The sequence below is a fragment of the Lissotriton helveticus genome, chromosome 2_1, assembly GCF_964261635.1.
Source record: "Lissotriton helveticus chromosome 2_1, aLisHel1.1, whole genome shotgun sequence".
Classification (NCBI taxonomy): Eukaryota; Metazoa; Chordata; class Amphibia; order Caudata; family Salamandridae; genus Lissotriton; species Lissotriton helveticus.
Genome location: NC_136059.1, coordinates 713,341,628 through 713,360,291, shown reverse-complemented (window position 1 = coordinate 713,360,291; position 18,664 = coordinate 713,341,628).

Below are 18,664 nucleotides of genomic sequence, written 5' to 3'. Positions count from 1 at the left end.
TCCAAGGTGTTTGACACCAAACACAACATGCTTCTAAGCGGCCGTTTTAAAGTTAGCATTTACTGCAAGGTTATAATGCGCTTAAACATATATGTCTGGCTTTGGGCGTGGCTTGCGCGCCGTTACGAGATGGCTGATCGTGCTTGAGCTCCGGGACATCAGTGGCTGTCGGGACGATTTTGGGATCCCTATTGACAGCGTTTTTCGTCCCGAAATCGGCATATTCATCCGGAATGTGCCGCTGTCCTTGTTGAAGAAGGCAGGAACTTAATTTTACATCGTTTAGAAGCTCTGCTCCTTGAATTTCGCGAGCGGCCGCCATTTTGTTTTTGTGATGGCGTCTCTCGCGTTTTCTGTCTCAAGTGCAGTGGCGGGATACCGGAACTCACGTTTCAAACTAACATGAGGTGATATTTGCTAATACTTCTCTACTATTGATCTCACGGATGTGTTTCAATGTCTGCAAACACTTTTATGAGTCTTTCTACTTGATGTGGCTCCATGACTGACATCTTTGGCCTCCCTTTGTTGTTTCGCTACTGTATTTTGACCAACTTGGGTTGTTGTACTGCTTCACCTGATTTAGAGGTTGCTCGACATTTGGACAGTCCTGTTTTTCTATGCTCTTGTGGAACCTAACATGGCGTTATTTTTCCTCACTTGCTTCTGACCGCCATTTTGAGCTCTCTTGCCACGGCTTTGGTCCTTGCTTGTCGCCCATACAGGTTCTACTATCAGTGAGTCCTTGTGAGTTGCCTTCTCCACACATTTCCTCATGACCCTTATGTCTTTGTGAGCCTTCACCTGCTTTTTTGTTATTTTTTGGCCCTCTCTTCATCTATATTTTTCTACAATTTGTGCTATTGGGCTCTTGTTGTGGTGCTATTTTATGGCTGACAACATGGGTCCTCCTTCCACTACCAAAGACTCTACAGGTGCTCTGAAGAGGTCTAAGCAGATCTCTCCTACCCCAGAGTCATCTCAGAAAGATTCTGCTACTACATTGGACACTATTCTTTCTCGACTCAATACTGTGCATGATATCGAACAATCTACCAAGACTAATACGGACTTACTGCAAGTTGAGGTGGCAGCTCTCAGGAAGGATTTTAAAGATTTGTCTATTCGTGTTACCACTGCAGAGTCTCGTATTAGTAATGTGGAAGATACTACGCATCAACATTCTAAATCTCTTCAACAAATGGAGCGTTCAATGGCGGCCCTTCGGAGAGAACTTACGGAGCAGGAAGACCGTAACCGTAGGAGCAATCTGCGTATTTTTGGTCTACCTGAGGATGCGGAAAAGTCAGCCTCTTCAATGATTGACTTTTTATATCAATGGCTTCCCTCTACCTTGCAAATTTCGTTTCAGAAAGACTTTGAAATTGAAAGAGCTCATAGAGTGCCTACTTTTCGACCCAAATCCTCAACACATCCGAGGGCGTTCATTTTTAAGCCGCTACGTCACCACCATTCAGAGCAAATATTGGCCCATATGAGGAAGATCAAGGCGGTTCACTGGGAAGGTCACTGGATTGCTATCTCGCAGGATTTTGCTAGAGACACTGTCATTCGACGGAAAGGCTTTCTCAATTTGCGGAAACGTCTTATTGACATGAAGATTCCCTTTTCTTTTGTGGGGCCTTCAAAATTTTGTATCACCTTTAAGGGTCGTTTTCGTATTTATTATGAACCTTCTGAGCTTTCCACTTTCCTAGACAATCAGTCTGAATCTCAAATGGATTCCTCCCTTGCTCCTGGTTCCTCTGTTCCTTGAGCTTTGTTGTGTTTCTTTTCATGTATTTGTACTTTCCTCTGCCTAGCTTGTGGTTTTGCTCTTAACTATAACTATTAGTTCTTTTTGCTCTTTCCAGTTTTTATGATGTTTTCTTCTATTTGCTGTGCCGTCCGTTAGACGTCAAGGTTCCGGCCTTTATTATTGTTCTTATGTATCTTTTCATATCCTTTCCTCTTTTATGTGGTTGTTGTTCGTATTTTATCTTTTTTATGTCTAATAATTTGACCTTGCTTATGCTTTATTATTTATGTTTATCTCTTCTTTTGTGTTGTTCTATATCTTGTTGTATTCCTGCTATATTTATATTATATGCATTGTTCACTTGATGTACTCCCTATGTTTATATATCGTATGTATTTCATGTGTTGGCACTTTTTATCTTTCTTCAGATCTGGTGTTTTTTTTATGTTCCTTTCTCTATGTTTATATTTTTCATATAGTTATTTCTCTCTATTTGTTTTGTGGTCAGGATACATGTTCTGGTTATAATTGGTACACATACCTTATTGCCTTTTTTATTTTCTTTTTTTCTTTGGACAGAATGTTCTGTATTATTGTTTCTTGTTCGTTCTTATTTATGTTGTTTCTTTAGTTTTACAGCATCTCTTCAGTATTTAATTCTACTTATTTATTATGTTTCATTACTTTACAGGGTCCCTGTATATTCTATCCCAATGCTTTCTTGTATTTTTTCTCTTTTGATACACTTCTACTTATTGTTATTTCTGGTTCATATTTATTCAAGTTGTTTTTTGTATTACAGTATTTATTGAGAATTAATTCTATTTTTTTCTATTTACGAATAGTTGAATATCCTTTTTCTCTCTTGATGAAATTCTAGTTTTTGTTAGCTCTGGTTCATTTTTAGGCATGATGTTTTTCTTACAATATTTATGATGTATTCCCTATGAATTGTTAATAAGCATGATTAGTTTACAGATGTATTCATATTATTTCTATTGCAGTACTTATTGTGTATTAACTCTACCTATTTCTTCTGTATGATTAGTTTACTCACTCTGTTTATATTCTATGTATATAGTTCATTGTTTTTCTTCTCCTTTGATGAATTCTATCTATTGTTAGTTTCTGGCTCATATTTATTCATGATGTTTTTATTACAGTATTTATTGAGCATTAATTCTACATATTTAATATATCAGTTCCATATACAGGATATATGCTTACTCTTTACACGTAGCTGTCTGCTTGCTCTTTCGATCGACCTATATTTATTATTATTGCTTGTTCATATATCTTCATAATGTTTTGTTTTTTTAATATGTATTGCGCCTGTGTATCCCCATTTTTCTATAGTTCAGAGGATTCTTAAGGTTCTTCTCTTTTATCTGGCTCTAAGTTTTGCGCTACACTGCTTCTTTCATTACCTTTTCTGCCTATCATCTACTTTTTTGTCTATTATGGGGTTGTTAATTTTATTATTGTCAGTTCCCTGGCGGTCTCCTTGCTTGTCCCATCCATGTCCTCCCTGGTATGAATTTGGTCCTCTATAGACCTCCCCTGGTGGGTCTATTTCTTTTGCACTTTCTATTCTTTTTTCTTGCTTCTCTTTCTCTTTTTCTTTTCTTTTCCTCTTCTCTTCTCTTCCTTTCCCTTCTTTCTCTTTTTATTCTTGGATCCTCGGGTAGTACTTTTTTGTTGTGTTGATAGTTGTTGGTTTTTTTGTGAGTGCTGTGTTTGATGTCTTGCTCCCTCTACCATGTTTCTTGCTCGGATTTTATTTCTGTGATAGATTGTGTCTGGTTTGAATGTAATCTCCCTTAATGTTAAGGGATTAAATCATCCGGTTAAGAGGGCTAAAGTTTTTGACTATTGTAAATCTCTTTCTTCGGATTTAGTACTCTTACAAGAAACAAAAGTTTTTATAAAGAAGCGTTGTTATTACGGAAAGAGTGGGTTCTTGATATGATGTGTTCGGATGCCCTTGGTAAAGAAGAATGGGGTCATAACACTTATCTCTAAAAAATCTGGACTAACTGTGATTTCTGCTGAGCATGATGCTGAGGGACGTTGGTTGTTATCTGGATTGTTTGATGGTATTGCTGATCTTTATGTTCTGAACATTTATGCTCCAAATAATGATGATCCTTCTTTTTGGCAAAGGATCATTAAACTATTAGTTCTTACACCTCATAATGGTAATTTGATCGTTGGTGGTGATTTTAACTTACCATTAGATCCAGTACTAGATAGGAATTCGCTTTCTCTTTCCGTCCTCCTAGAGCTCATAAACAATTGTTAAATATGTGTTCTTCTGTGAATCTTCAAGATATTTGGCGTCTCCATAATCCTACGGGTAGTGATTTTTCCTTCTTTTCCTCCCCTCATTCTAGCTTTTCTTGTATTGATTATCTCTTAGTTCATTCGTCTTTAGTGCAACATTCATCTTCTCCGTACATTCATCCTATTCTTATTTCAGATCACGCGGCTGTTTCCTTTTCTCTCTTAAATTTAGCTCCTAAGAAAAAACCTTCCTCATGGAGACTCAATACGGAAATTCTCCATGACAAGGTTCAAGTTCAAAATTTACATGATGAGATTGAACATTTCTTTTCTGATAATGAAGGCTCAGTTAGTTCTCCGGTGGTTTTATGGGACGCTTTTAAGTGTACACTCCGGGGACACATTATTAAAGTTATGGCGAAAAGAAATGCTGACATCAAAAGGGAACTCGCTGATTTAGCAGATAGTATTAAACAACAGGAGCTTCTTTTTCGACGTACTAATGATAAACAATTGTTGCAATCCATTAAAACCTTGAAATATTCCTACAACACTATCGTCACCAAGAGAGCTCATATTGGGGTTCAGGCCCAGAAATCCAAACGGTTATTTTTGAAGAATCGTGCTGGTAAGATTCTGGCAGCGACTTTGAAATTTCAGGAGTCTAATTTTAAATCTTCTCAGATCTCTTCTATTACTGATAGATCTGGTATTAAAAAATTTCAGACTAAGGAGATTCTTGAGGTGTTTCGAGATTTTTATAGTTCTCTCTATACCCCCACTTATCAGTTGTCGTTTGAAGATTGCCAAGAGTTTTTAAAAACTATTCCTCTTCAGTCTGTATCTACGGCGGACGGAGAGAAATTGGGTGGCCCGATTACATCTGATGAAATTATATATGCAATCAAGTCTACTCGGTCTGGTAAAGCCCCTGGGCCAGATGGATTTCCCATCATGTTTTATAGGACCTTTCTCCCTGCTATGATTCCTCGCCTTAAAGCTGTTTTTGACGTGTTTATTCAAGAGAGCGCGGTTTCAGGTACTGGGGCGGATGCTACTATTGTAGTAATTCCAAAAGAAGGAAAAGATGTCTCAGACCCCAAAAACTTTCGCCCCATTTCCCTTCTTAATATGGAGGCTAAAATCTTTGCTAAGATTCTTGCTAAACGGTTGGAATCTTATATTCCTTCTTTGGTCCACTCATCTCAGGCGGGGTTTGTGAAGGGTAGACTTGCTAGAGATAATATTCGTACCTTTTGTCATATTCTAGGTACAGCTAAGCGGTCTACGCTTCCAGCTGCTGCTCTAGCCTTAGATGCCGAGAAGGCTTTTGATAAGGTGTCTTGGCCTTTTCTCTATGCAGTTCTTCGTGCACATAATTTTGGTGATTCTTTTGTTAACATGGTTATGTCCTTATATGCCCAACCTAGAGCGAATATTCGAGTCAATGGGACTACCTCTGAGTTTTTTAGTCTTAGTCAAGGTACTCATCAAGGCTGTCCCTTATCCCCGCTTTTGTTTTTATTAACTATTGATCCCCTTCTTAGATTAATTGATCTCCATCCAGATATCAAGGGGTTTACTTTTGGTTCGCATTGCATAAAAACAGCGGCTTATTCGGACGATGTTCTTATTTTTTAGGATGATATTGTATCAGCTATTCCCGCTCTTACAGATATTATTGCTCTTTTTTCTAAAGTCTCTGGTTATACTCTCAACAGGGACAAGACTGAGATGTTCCCCCTGAATGCTTATTGTTTCCCAGCGCATATGGGTGACGCTGGCTTTAAGTGGCAATCTAAACATCTCAAATACCTAGGGATTTGGTTCTGTGGTACTCTCTATGATACGGTGGCATATAATGAGGCGCAAACTTTACTCAAAGTTCATCAACTCTTAGATACTTGGTCCCCTAAATATATTTCTTGGTGGGGTCGTATCCAAACTTTAAAAATTATGATTACTCCTATCATTAACTTTGTCTCTTCTATGCTTCCGGTGAAATTGTCCTCTTCCTTTTTTCGTGAGATTGACTCCATTACTTCTAAGGTTCTTTGGAGCGACAAGAGGGCTAGAATTGCATATAAGTCCTTGAGAAAACTTTATGAGATGGGTGGTTGTAATATTCCTGATTGGGAGAGATATCAGGTGGCTTTTTTAGCTTCCCAAGGTGCTTTATGGTTTTCCTCGATTCCTGCTCACACACCGTCCTGGATATTAATTGAGCAATGTCTCTCATTTCCCTTCCCATCTTCTTCCTTTTTAACCACATCCACGCTATCTATTCCATTTTCCCGCTCAATTATCTTGGATACTATTGCAGCTGTTAGATCTGTGGATAAGACAGTAGCTACCCCAATTCATAAATCTAGGTGGTCTTCTTTGTGGCGTAATCCTAGAATAAAATTTGTTATTGATCCCACGTTGATCCCTTACTGGACTTCTAAAGGAGTGCCGTTAGTTCGTCATCTATATGACTCCAATAATGATCTGCTGCCCTTCTCCTCCTTAGCTCAACAGTTTTCGCTCTCTAATTTGGACTTCTATAAATTTCTAAAAATTAAAGTAGCTCTTGCTAAATTACGCCTGGAGCCCAATTCTCCCACTCTTATGGTATTTTCCTTGTGGCTTAGATCTGGTCATGTGGCTTCAAAAATCTATACATTTTTGTCTTCTACTTCTTCTGCCTCACATACTGTTACCCAACATAAATGGTTACATCATTTTGATAAGGAGCTTACTGAGCATATTTCTCCGGAAACCTGGCAGTTGATTGGAAAGTTTTCGCTCCGTGATAAGATTGCCCCCTCTTTAACAAAATCCAAATTTTTCTCTATCAACCTTCTCCATTGGACTCCGGTGCATTTACATTCGCTTAATTTGAAAGATGATGATCTCTGTTGGAGCTGTGGTCTGGCTACTGGTGATTATTCACATATGTTTTTTACCTGTTCTCTTTTACAACCCTTCTGGGATCTCATAAATAAGCATCTTATATTAATTTTTAATACTGACTTTAAGCTTTCCTTTCCCATGGTTCTGTTGGGCCCATTAGCTTCCTGAGTGCCTTTGTCATTGGATACCTTAGATTTGCAATTATTGGATCTTTTATTGACAGTTGCTGTTAGGTAATCCTTATGGAATGGAAGTCTTTTTCTTCCGTATCATATCATACATGGTGGGCATGGGTTTCTTTTTTACGAAGTGCACACTTTTCAGTTGATGTGGCTCATCTTACCCCTACTATCTCTAGTAATGTTTGGAAAGCTCTGGACGCATATATGGATTTGGCTTCAAAGGGATTGGTTACCCAGTATCCTTTTGTGTTTTCTAATTGATTGCTATTTCTTATTTGTGTGGTGTGTTTTTGTAGTACTGCAGTGGATCCTTCCCTTTCTTTTCTCCATGTCCACCTCTTTCCTTTCCCCCCTTGTACTTCTTTTATTCTTCTCTTTTTCCTTCTTCTTGCGGTCTTCCTTTCCACTCTCTTTCTTCTTTCTTGCTTTATATTGATAATAGTGATACCATTCACAGACATTTTGGTTCACTGAGATAACCTTTTGGGTCTCTTAAATTTCACTTATGTATCAATTTTAATTGGTTATATCACTTCATATTGTATTTAACTATTTCTTATACTTCTTAAAATTTAATAAACTTATGGAACACAAAAACATATATGTCTGGCTTCATCACAGACAACCCCGGAGAATGGTCTTTGAAGATTGCAGAGGGTCTCTGCTCATGCAGGGGCACCCTCTTATGTAAAACCCAGCACCCTGCCTTCAGGATTGTTAATATACTTAACAGAAAAAATAGCCAGACAGGTTTAATTTTTTTGAGTTTTATCACACCTAGCCAAACAGGTCTAGGTGGTACGACTATTTTATTTTTGTCTTTTTGTCTTTTTTTAGAAAAACGTTTTTTTAATAAATGTCATATGTCATCAAAAGAACAGTCATCAAACAATAATGAACACATACAGACATTAAAACATCAATGTACATATACACAAATGTACAATATACACACAATCAATGCTGTGGGTTAGAATAAACACCAAATACACACTAGTACAATGCCTCCAATAATTTCATCACAAGGCACCAGTCCTTCATATTATATACAAGTAGACAGGCAGACAAAACAGTTCATTGGTACTGCCTGCCTGTCTTACTGAGCCAGAGACTAGATTGATACTTCTGGGGTTGGACTCCTAGGGATAGAAAGTGTGGTAATATTTAATAACCCTAGCGGCACTCCTCTTCTCTTTCCCAGGCTCGGGGTCAACGCGTTTCGAACCACAGTGTAGTTTACGGGTTCTCCTCAGCACACGGACTGGAGATAGCCAAAACTGTAAGTAAAAATAATGGGATTTGGTGTCAGTATTGTAAGAACTATTAACAATGTTACTAAACTCTCAGATTCACTTATTGGTATCGTTAAATACCTGTGTGTAGCACCATAGAGCACTGTTGTTGAAAATTGCCACTCGAGTGTGAGGATTCTGCAGGTAGACACAAACATAGGAAAGGACCTGTCACCAGGATTATCACAGCGCTATGCTACAATAATCGCTACCGGCCCTCATGTTACTGAAGCCTACCTTAAGAGTTGGCGAGGTAGCGTGTTGAGGGGAGGGGCGCCGGCCGTTCTTCAGCCCGGGACTCTTTTTGTGCGCGCTTTTCAATTCAGCCACTTCGTTCTCTAGTCAAACGGGAGATACCAGTAATTAAATATATGCCCCGTATGTCGTGTCTAATTCTGCACGTAGGTGCCCTCGATATAAACGATACTAAACGATTACTCTAGCGTTGCTTACTTGCTAGTTCAGCAGCTCTCTCCGCTCATTCTCGCTCGGCGTATGACGTGTACACGCCGCGCGCATGATTCGATCTTTTAAAGGGGCCGCACGTATCGGGACGTGCCTGAAGCACGGCGGGGAAAGATGGTATTTGTAGTGCATCGTCCATCAAAATGAACTCAAACTAGCACGGCCATCGCAGATGTCTGTCACAGAAAATTTCTAGCAAGGAACTGTGTAAAGACTGTACTGGTCAAAGGTTACTCAATTCGGACAGTTCGTTCAGCCCAGAGGTGGCTGTATCAAATTTCAGTATAAGATACGCTTATTTCTGTGACAAGCGTATTTCTGGGTCCCCACCGCCGGAGGCTTTTATCACCGCCAACACAGTCCATTTTAAATCATTAACCGAATGGCTATGATGTAAAAAGTGAGACACCAAGGGGGCTGTCAGTACTTTGTTGTTGATTCGTGAGCGATGTTGAATATTCCTCTGTCGCACCTCCTGTGTTGTCTTGCCGATATAGACTTTTTTGCATGGGCACTGAATCGCATATACTGCATACTTCGTCTTGCAATTAGTGTGTTCTTCATGACGCCAAAATCTCTTTCCATTAGTAAACAATGAGCCTTCCATTGTGAGATTACATACGGAACAAGTGCCACATTTATGATGTCCTTTGACAGGGCTGAGTCCGAAGATAGTGCTCTGAGTGTCTCTTTTACTTGGAGGGCGTGTAGATGTGATTTGCTGCCCTATTCTCCGATTTTTCTTAAGTGCAAACAGGGGGGAACCAACATCAGGCATCACTTCTTCTACTAAGTGCCAACAATTTCGAATGATTTTCTGCAGAGGGTGCATATGAGGTCCAAATGTAGACACACACACCATCCGCTGTGTCAGTGTTGTTTGGCTCTTCTCAAGTATCAGGATTGTTAAGGCCTGCCATCGGGGTAACTGATAGGTATTTAAGTGTAGTCATTTAGATATATATAGTGGACCTTTATCTTAAGTAAGTGGTGCAAGCACCAGCTTACAAGGTCTGCTGTAGCAGGCTGGTCATGTTAATTTGGATGGCCTCTCAGGGGGGTGGCACAATACATGCTTCAGCCCATGGGAGGTCTCTGGGGTACCTATGCCCTTGGCCCATGGTGTACCATATACTAGGGACTGATAAGGGTACCCCAGAATTCAATCTGGAGTGTACCTAAAGTACATGTATATCAATTTACTGGAGAAAGCAGATAGACATGGGTTATGGGTAGCAGGATCCCAGTCAGACTAGGCCAAAAACAATGTGACATCAGCAAAAAGTGGGGGTAACCATAGGAAGCAGATACTACTTTCCTACTCAACCCCCCCAAACGTATGGACATTAAACTAACCTTGACCAGTTGAGTCTTCATGTTCTAAGTGGAAATATCTGGAGAGTCCATCTGCATTGGCATGGTTACTCCCAGGTCTATGTCCCACTGTGTAGTCCATTCCCTGTAGGGAAATGGGCCACCTCAAAACATTAGGTATTTCACCCTACATCTGTTTTAGCCATAAGAGGAACTTATGTAAATGTAAATGTAGTTGAGCTTATATAGCGCACAGCTACCCGCAGTGGGTTTCCCGGCGCTTGCTTAGGGAACCCTTCTTGGTATTCCCCTGTGAGATAGCAGGGTATCCACAAGGTGAAAGTCAGGCATCCCGCCGCGAGGGGCCGTTGTGGAGATTAAGCAAGCTATTGCCCAGAGTCGCAGAGTGTGAACCCGTGAGTCGAGGAGGCACCGGGGCGAGAATTATCGAGTCCGTGGAATTTTTAGCCCAAGACCCGCCGAGGCGGGGAATTGAACCCTGGTCCAGGACAGATCTCAGCTTCCGGGTCTGCTGCCTCTAACCCCTGAGCCACACTTCACTGGTCTGTATGAACAATTAAGTGAGTGCCAAACAAGTGTAGTCTCAATATCTTCAGAGCCCAAACCACAGCAGAGGCTTCCCTCTCTGTATAGCTGACCAACGTTTCTCTCTGGGGGTCAGCATTCTGCTGTAGTGTAGTTCCTATTATCCCAATAGGCTCTGCGCATTGGAATAATATCTTCAATAGTATAGACGTAGGACTGTGGTTAACTAGGTCTTCTACTGACGATATTAGACTTAAAGTTATGTGTGCCAGCTAGCTCAGAGTTCACTAGAAACTTTCTCGAATAGGCAAGGAGGAGTTTAACCTCCCTGGATAGACAAGAAGGGATTTAGTTTCTGACAACCATAGAACATGACAACTTTGCTCTCCCCTAATCAAGAGTATATCTCCAGAGTCGTGTGAAAACAAAAGACAACTATTTTACTCAGTCAGTACGTGCATTCTTAGTTTCACCAGGTTGTAGAGAAATAAGAGATGGGCGTGTTTCAATAAAAAGATGTTATTTATTGATCAGTCTCTTTTCTCATACAAGAGAAATGAATCGCTATTATTGCAATACTTATAGTTAAGTAAAGTGCATACAGTAAAAACAGAATTATAAAATAATACTGTAAAAGCATTTATATGGTTTCTTAGCCATATGATACTTAAAATGGATAAAAGATATACATACATATATACATTGACTAATCGTACTCAACTGGTGCTTCTAACTACGCCTACCCCGGTGTACCTGACCTAAGCCTAATACTTGGGAGGGAGTAAGTAAGTAGCAGTTTAAGTTAAGTTTGTTTTGCCAAGAATCTGGCTCAAGAATTCTCTGTAAGGGGTTAGTCAGTTCAGTACCTGGGATTTAGAAGGCTGGAGGGTTGGTATCTCTGTCACAGGACTCGATATCCCAGTTACCCGCGAGGGCGGCAGGAAACGCCGGAGGCTGGATTTCTCGGCAGGAGAAAAGGCAGCGTCTCTCTCAGCGCGTCAAAAGGGAGGGGCAGCGTCCGTGGGCTTTTCTGCATCAGCTGGGCTCTCTGGCAAGTAGCGCTGCTCCAAGCTCGTCACCACCGTGTCTTAGCTTAGGGCAGCGTCGGTATATTTATACCTGAAAGGTGCCGTGTTTGACGTAAGGATGGACATAAGACGTCAGCAAGAATGTCATAAGGACTGGTCGTTCTTACATTCTTTGCAGGAGTTCTCGAGCGAAATCAAAACAATAGCTGCGGGGGATTTCCCAGGTTTGTTGGAGGTTTGATTTGTTTTGAGAACTCGGTGTGCTTTCTAGGGGGCTGAAGGGATAGTGCTTGCTTAATGTGACAGCATGCGCTATGACCTAATCTGAAGACGGGTTTCTGTGCCGGTGTATGGACATTAGTGAATTAATAACCGGACAAGGATCAGAAATAGGAGTATCAATAGAGGTACCTAGATAAACACACTACACCCACTCCACGAATTTATGTACATATTTACTAACCTAAGCAATAGTAAACATAACTAACAGTGCATTTGTATACCAATTCACGAAATGAGTATAGGTACTGTATGCATTCAAGCAGTATAATCATTCAATAAGGAGATGCACATTTTATATCGGCATGAACGATTTGCGAAATTACACATGAAATGGCTCTTGATACAGAAAAAAATTGCAAGACCATCTCATCACATATAAACACAATGAATTGCATATAAACTAGAGGTTGAGGTAATGTAATGTCTCTAGTATTCCTAAGAATAGAAGTTCTGTTCTCTAAGAATAGTTTTACTTTAAGCAGAAGATAAGTGCCAAAAAGGTAAATATTTTGGAATTTGGAAAAAAGTTTTCGCTATTCAGGGGAGAAGAGAAAAAATAGTTCACATCACTTTGTTTTCAATAGACTGAAGGCCAAATTCAGAGTTCAGGGAACGCCGTGTGCAAGTTTGTTTAAAATCATTCTCTCTGTTCCGGTGAAAACATCATTTCAGACAGATTCTCGAAAAAACAGTCTACAGCTTCTGGTGAAAGTTCGACTAGGTTAGAAAATGTCGCTACCATGCAGTCACACGCATGATTGCTTTCACTGATGGTTGGATCAGAACTGCTTACAGAAGGTCGTACCTGGTCGATGCTGCCTTCATCTTGTACTTCACTACCCTTCAGTCGTAGTGGTGAAGTTTCCACGAATGCCGTCATCAGGATAGGTAGCCGCTGGGGACAGCACAATGCATGAGCCTTTACTGGACCCAACAAAGTATCTGCATCCAATGGTACGTCTGATTGTAGTGTAAGACAGGTGTCCAACATGCATTCTTCGCCGCATAGCATGCACCTTAACCCCTTCGCTGCTAGGCCTTTTCCCCTCCTGTGCTGAGGCTTTTTTTGGCGTTTTGGAGTAGTGCGCGCTTAGGCCCTTGTAACTTTTTGACCACATAAGGTATCCACGCCAAATTTGCGTCCTTTTCTTCCAACATCATGTGGATTCTAAAGGCGCCCTGGGTTTGTGGATTCCCTTGGAGGGGGCCCAGAAATTTAGCAAAATATAGTGATTTTTTTGTTTTTTTCAGAAAAATGGGAAAAACGGGCTGCAAATGAAAGCCTCTGGGTGTTTCCCTGAAAATGGTATCACAAAAAGGTTTGTGGGGCTGAAATCTCCATTTTCTCAGCTTTCAGGGAATGACAGACTTTTGTCAGAGAACCGAAATTTTTCACTCAGTTTTGGCATTTTTCTGGGACATAGCCTATTTTTGCTATTTTTAGAGCTTTCAACCTCCTTCCAGTTAATGGTAGAAATGAGTTTAAAAGCAATAATGGATCCTGGAAAGCTTTACATTTTCGAAAAGTAGACAAAATTCTGAATCCAGAAAGGGGTCATTTGTCTAAATCCATGAAGGTTTCGTTATAGAAACTAACAGTTAGATATTGGAATATTTGAAATTTTGTTGAAAAAAACAGCCTTTTGTCTCAACGTTTTCACCTATAACTTTTTCTAATTTTGACAGCTCTTGGAAAGCAATATACCGTTACATCCGTTAGACCTTCCTGGTTGTGGGGATATATAGGACTTGTAGTTTCACCAAGAACCCGACGAACCCAGATCCAAAAACTGAGCAGCAACTTGCAATGGTATTTTTTCATTTACTGGGTATAGTGCACTTTGTCTTGGAAAATGTATACATGGAATAATCTGTATGAAAGACACCTATGTATTTCTGAATTGGGTACAAATTATAGACTTCAGAAACAGTATATAATTGCACATTTTCAAAGTTGGGAATACTCATACTAGCATGAGAATTATTGGTCATTTTTCATAAAGATTTTTTTTTTACTCAATGTCTTTCATTCAAAGGGAGAAATGCATGAAAGCTCAATTGGTAATAACAGTTGATTTACAAATCTGAATTACCCCAAGTGTCCCGATAAAAACGGTACCTCACTTGTGTGGGTCGGCCTTGTGCCTGCGACAGGAAACGGCGGAAAATGCAACGTGGTCACACCTAAATTTAGCAGTTACAAATTGACCCTTTTTTGGCAAAGTGCCTACCTGTAGTTTTTGCACCCTAGCTCTGCCGGCACCTAGGGAAACCTTGAAAACCTATACATTTTTGAAAAGTAGACACCCAGGGGAATTCAGGATGGGGTGACTCGACTGCCTACCACCAGGTTTTGTTACCCAGAATCCCTTGCAAAGCTAAGTTTTTCACAAAATAAACACATTTTCCTCACATTTCTGTGGTGGAAAGTTCTGGAATCTGCGTGGATCAACAAATTTCCACCCACCCAGCATGCCCCCAGGTCTCCCGAAAAAAATGGTACCTCACTTGCGTGGGTAGGCATAGTGGCTGCGACATGAAACAGCGCAAAACGCAGCATGGTCGCACCTCAATTTCCCAGTGAAATTTAGCACGATTCGGACAAAAAGACTACCTTTTGTTTTTGCGCCGTAGCTCTGCCAGCACCTAGGGAAACCTAGCAAACCTATACATTTTTGAAAACTAGACACCCAGGGCAATTCAGGATGGGGTGACTCGCCTGCCTACCCCCAGGTTTTGTTACCCAGAATCCCTTGAAAACATAAAAATTTGACCAAAAAAACACATTTTCCTCACATTTCTGTGGTGGAAAGTTCTGGAATCTGCGTGGATCAACAAATTTCCACCCACCCAGCGTGCCCCCAGGTCTCCCGAAAAAAACGGTACCTCACTTGCGTGGGTAGGCATAGTGGCTGCGACATGAAACAGCGCAAAACGCAGCATGGTCGCACCTCAATTTCCCAGTGAAATTTAGCACGATTCGGACAAAAAGACTACCTTTTGTTTTTGCGCCGTAGCTCTGCCAGCACCTAGGGAAACCTAGCAAACCTATACATTTTTGAAAACTAGACACCCAGGGGAATTCAGGATGGGGTGACTCGCCTGCCCACCCCCAGGTTTTGTTACCCAGAATCCCTTGCAAACATAAAAATTTGACCAAAAAAACACATTTTCCTCACATTTCTGTGGTGGAAAGTTCTGGAATCTGCGTGGATCAACAAATTTCCACCCACCCAGCGTGCCCCCAGGTCTCCCGAAAAAAACGGTACCTCACTTGCGTGGGTAGGCATAGTGGCTGCGACATGAAACAGCGCAAAACGCAGCATGGTCGCACCTCAATTTCCCAGTGAAATTTAGCACGATTCGGACAAAAAGACTACCTTTTGTTTGTGCGCCGTAGCTCTGCCAGCACCTAGGGAAACCTAGCAAACCTATACATTTTTGAAAAGTAGACACCCAGGGGAATTCAGGATGGGGTGACTCGCCTGCCTACCCCCAGGTTTTGTTACCCAGAATCCCTTGCAAACATAAAAATTTGACCAAAAAAACACATTTTCCTCACATTTCTGTGGTGGAAAGTTCTGGAATCTGCGTGGATCAACAAATTTCCACCCACCCAGCGTGCCCCCAGGTCTCCCGAAAAAAACGGTACCTCACTTGCGTGGGTAGGCATAGTGGCTGCGACATGAAACAGCGCAAAACGCAGCATGGTCGCACCTCAATTTCCCAGTGAAATTTAGCACGATTCGGACAAAAAGACTACCTTTTGTTTTTGCGCCGTAGCTCTGCCAGCACCTAGGGAAACCTAGCAAACCTATACATTTTTGAAAACTAGACACCCAGGGGAATTCAGGATGGGGTGACTCGCCTGCCTACCCCCAGGTTTTGTTACCCAGAATCCCTTGCAAACATAAACATTTGACCAAAAAAACACATTTTCCTCACATTTCTGTGGTGGAAAGTTCTGGAATCTGCGTGGATCAACAAATTTCCACCCACCCAGCGTGCCCCCAGGTCTCCCGAAAAAAACGGTACCTCACTTGCGTGGGTAGGCATAGTGGCTGCGACATGAAACAGCGCAAAACGCAGCATGGTCGCACCTCAATTTCCCAGTGAAATTTAGCACGATTCGGACAAAAAGACTACCTTTTGTTTTTGCGCCGTAGCTCTGCCAGCACCTAGGGAAACCTAGCAAACCTATACATTTTTGAAAACTAGACACCCAGGGGAATTCAGGATGGGGTGACTCGCCTGCCCACCCCCAGGTTTTGTTACCCAGAATCCCTTGCAAACATAAAAATTTGACCAAAAAAACACATTTTCCTCACATTTCTGTGGTGGAAAGTTCTGGAATCTGCGTGGATCAACAAATTTCCACCCACCCAGCGTGCCCCCAGGTCTCCCGAAAAAAACGGTACCTCACTTGCGTGGGTAGGCATAGTGGCTGCGACATGAAACAGCGCAAAACGCAGCATGGTCGCACCTCAATTTCCCAGTGAAATTTAGCACGATTCGGACAAAAAGACTACCTTTTGTTTGTGCGCCGTAGCTCTGCCAGCACCTAGGGAAACCTAGCAAACCTATACATTTTTGAAAACTAGACACCCAGGGGAATTCAGGATGGGGTGACTCGCCTGCCTACCCCCAGGTTTTGTTACCCAGAATCCCTTGCAAACATAAAAATTTGACCAAAAAAACACATTTTCCTCACATTTCTGTGGTGGAAAGTTCTGGAATCTGCGTGGATCAACAAATTTCCACCCACCCAGCGTGCCCCCAGGTCTCCCGAAAAAAACGGTACCTCACTTGCGTGGGTAGGCATAGTGGCTGCGACATGAAACAGCGCAAAACGCAGCATGGTCGCACCTCAATTTCCCAGTGAAATTTAGCACGATTCGGACAAAAAGACTACCTTTTGTTTTTGCGCCGTAGCTCTGCCAGCACCTAGGGAAACCTAGAAAACCTATACATTTTTGAAAACTAGACACCCAGGGGAATTCAGGATGGGGTGACTCGCCTGCCTACCCCCAGGTTTTGTTACCCAGAATCCCTTGCAAACATAAAAATTTGACCAAAAAAACACATTTTCCTCACATTTCTGTGGTGGAAAGTTCTGGAATCTGCGTGGATCAACAAATTTCCACCCACCCAGCGTGCCCCCAGGTCTCCCGAAAAAAACGGTACCTCACTTGCGTGGGTAGGCATAGTGGCTGCGACATGAAACAGCGCAAAACGCAGCATGGTCGCACTTCAATTTCCCAGTGAAATTTAGCACGATTCGGACAAAAAGACTACCTTTTGTTTTTGCGCCGTAGCTCTGCCAGCACCAAGGGAAACCTAGCAAACCTATACATTTTTGAAAACTAGACACCCAGGGGAATTCAGGATGGGGTGACTCGCCTGCCTACCCCCAGGTTTTGTTACCCAGAATCCCTTGCAAACATAAAAATTTGACCAAAAAAACACATTTTCCTCACATTTCTGTGGTGGAAAGTTCTGGAATCTGCGTGGATCAACAAATTTCCACCCACCCAGCATGCCCCCAGGTCTCCCGAAAAAAACGGTACCTCACTTGCGTGGGTAGGCATAGTGGCTGCGACATGAAACAGCGCAAAACGCAGCATGGTCGCACCTCAATTTCCCAGTGAAATTTAGCACGATTCGGACAAAAAGACTACCTTTTGTTTTTGCGCCGTAGCTCTGCCAGCACCTAGGGAAACCTAGCAAACCTATACATTTTTGAAAACTAGACACCCAGGGGAATTCAGGATGGGGTGACTCGCCTGCCTACCCCCAGGTTTTGTTACCCAGAATCCCTTGCAAACATAAAAATTTGACCAAAAAAACACATTTTCCTCACATTTCTGTGGTGGAAAGTTCTGGAATCTGCGTGGATCAACAAATTTCCACCCACCCAGCGTGCCCCCAGGTCTCCCAAAAAAAACGGTACCTCACTTGCGTGGGTAGGCATAGTGGCTGCGACATGAAACAGCGCAAAACGCAGCATGGTCGCACCTCAATTTCCCAGTGAAATTTAGCACGATTCGGACAAAAAGACTACCTTTTGTTTTTGCGCCGTAGCTCTGCCAGCACCTAGGGAAACCTAGCAAACCTATACATTTTTGAAAACTAGACACCCAGGGGAATTCAGGATAGGGTGACTCGCCTGCCCACCCCCAGGTTTTGTTACCCAGAATCCCTTGCAAACATAAAAATGTGACCAAAAAAACACATTTTCCTCACATTTCTGTGGTGGAAAGTTCTGGAATCTGCGTGGATCAACACATTTCCACCCACCCAGCGTGCCCCCAGGTCTCCCGAAAAAAACGGTACCTCACTTGCGTGGGTAGGCATAGTGGCTGCGACATGAAACAGCGCAAAACGCAGCATGGTCGCACCTCAATTTCCCAGTGAAATTTAGCACGATTCGGACAAAAAGACTACCTTTTGTTTTTGCGCCGTAGCTCTGCCAGCACCTAGGGAAACCTAGCAAACCTATACATTTTTGAAAACTAGACACCCAGGGGAATTCAGGATGGGGTGACTCGCCTGCCTACCCCCAGGTTTCGTTACCCAGAATCCCTTGCAAACATAAAAATTTGACCAAAAAAACACATT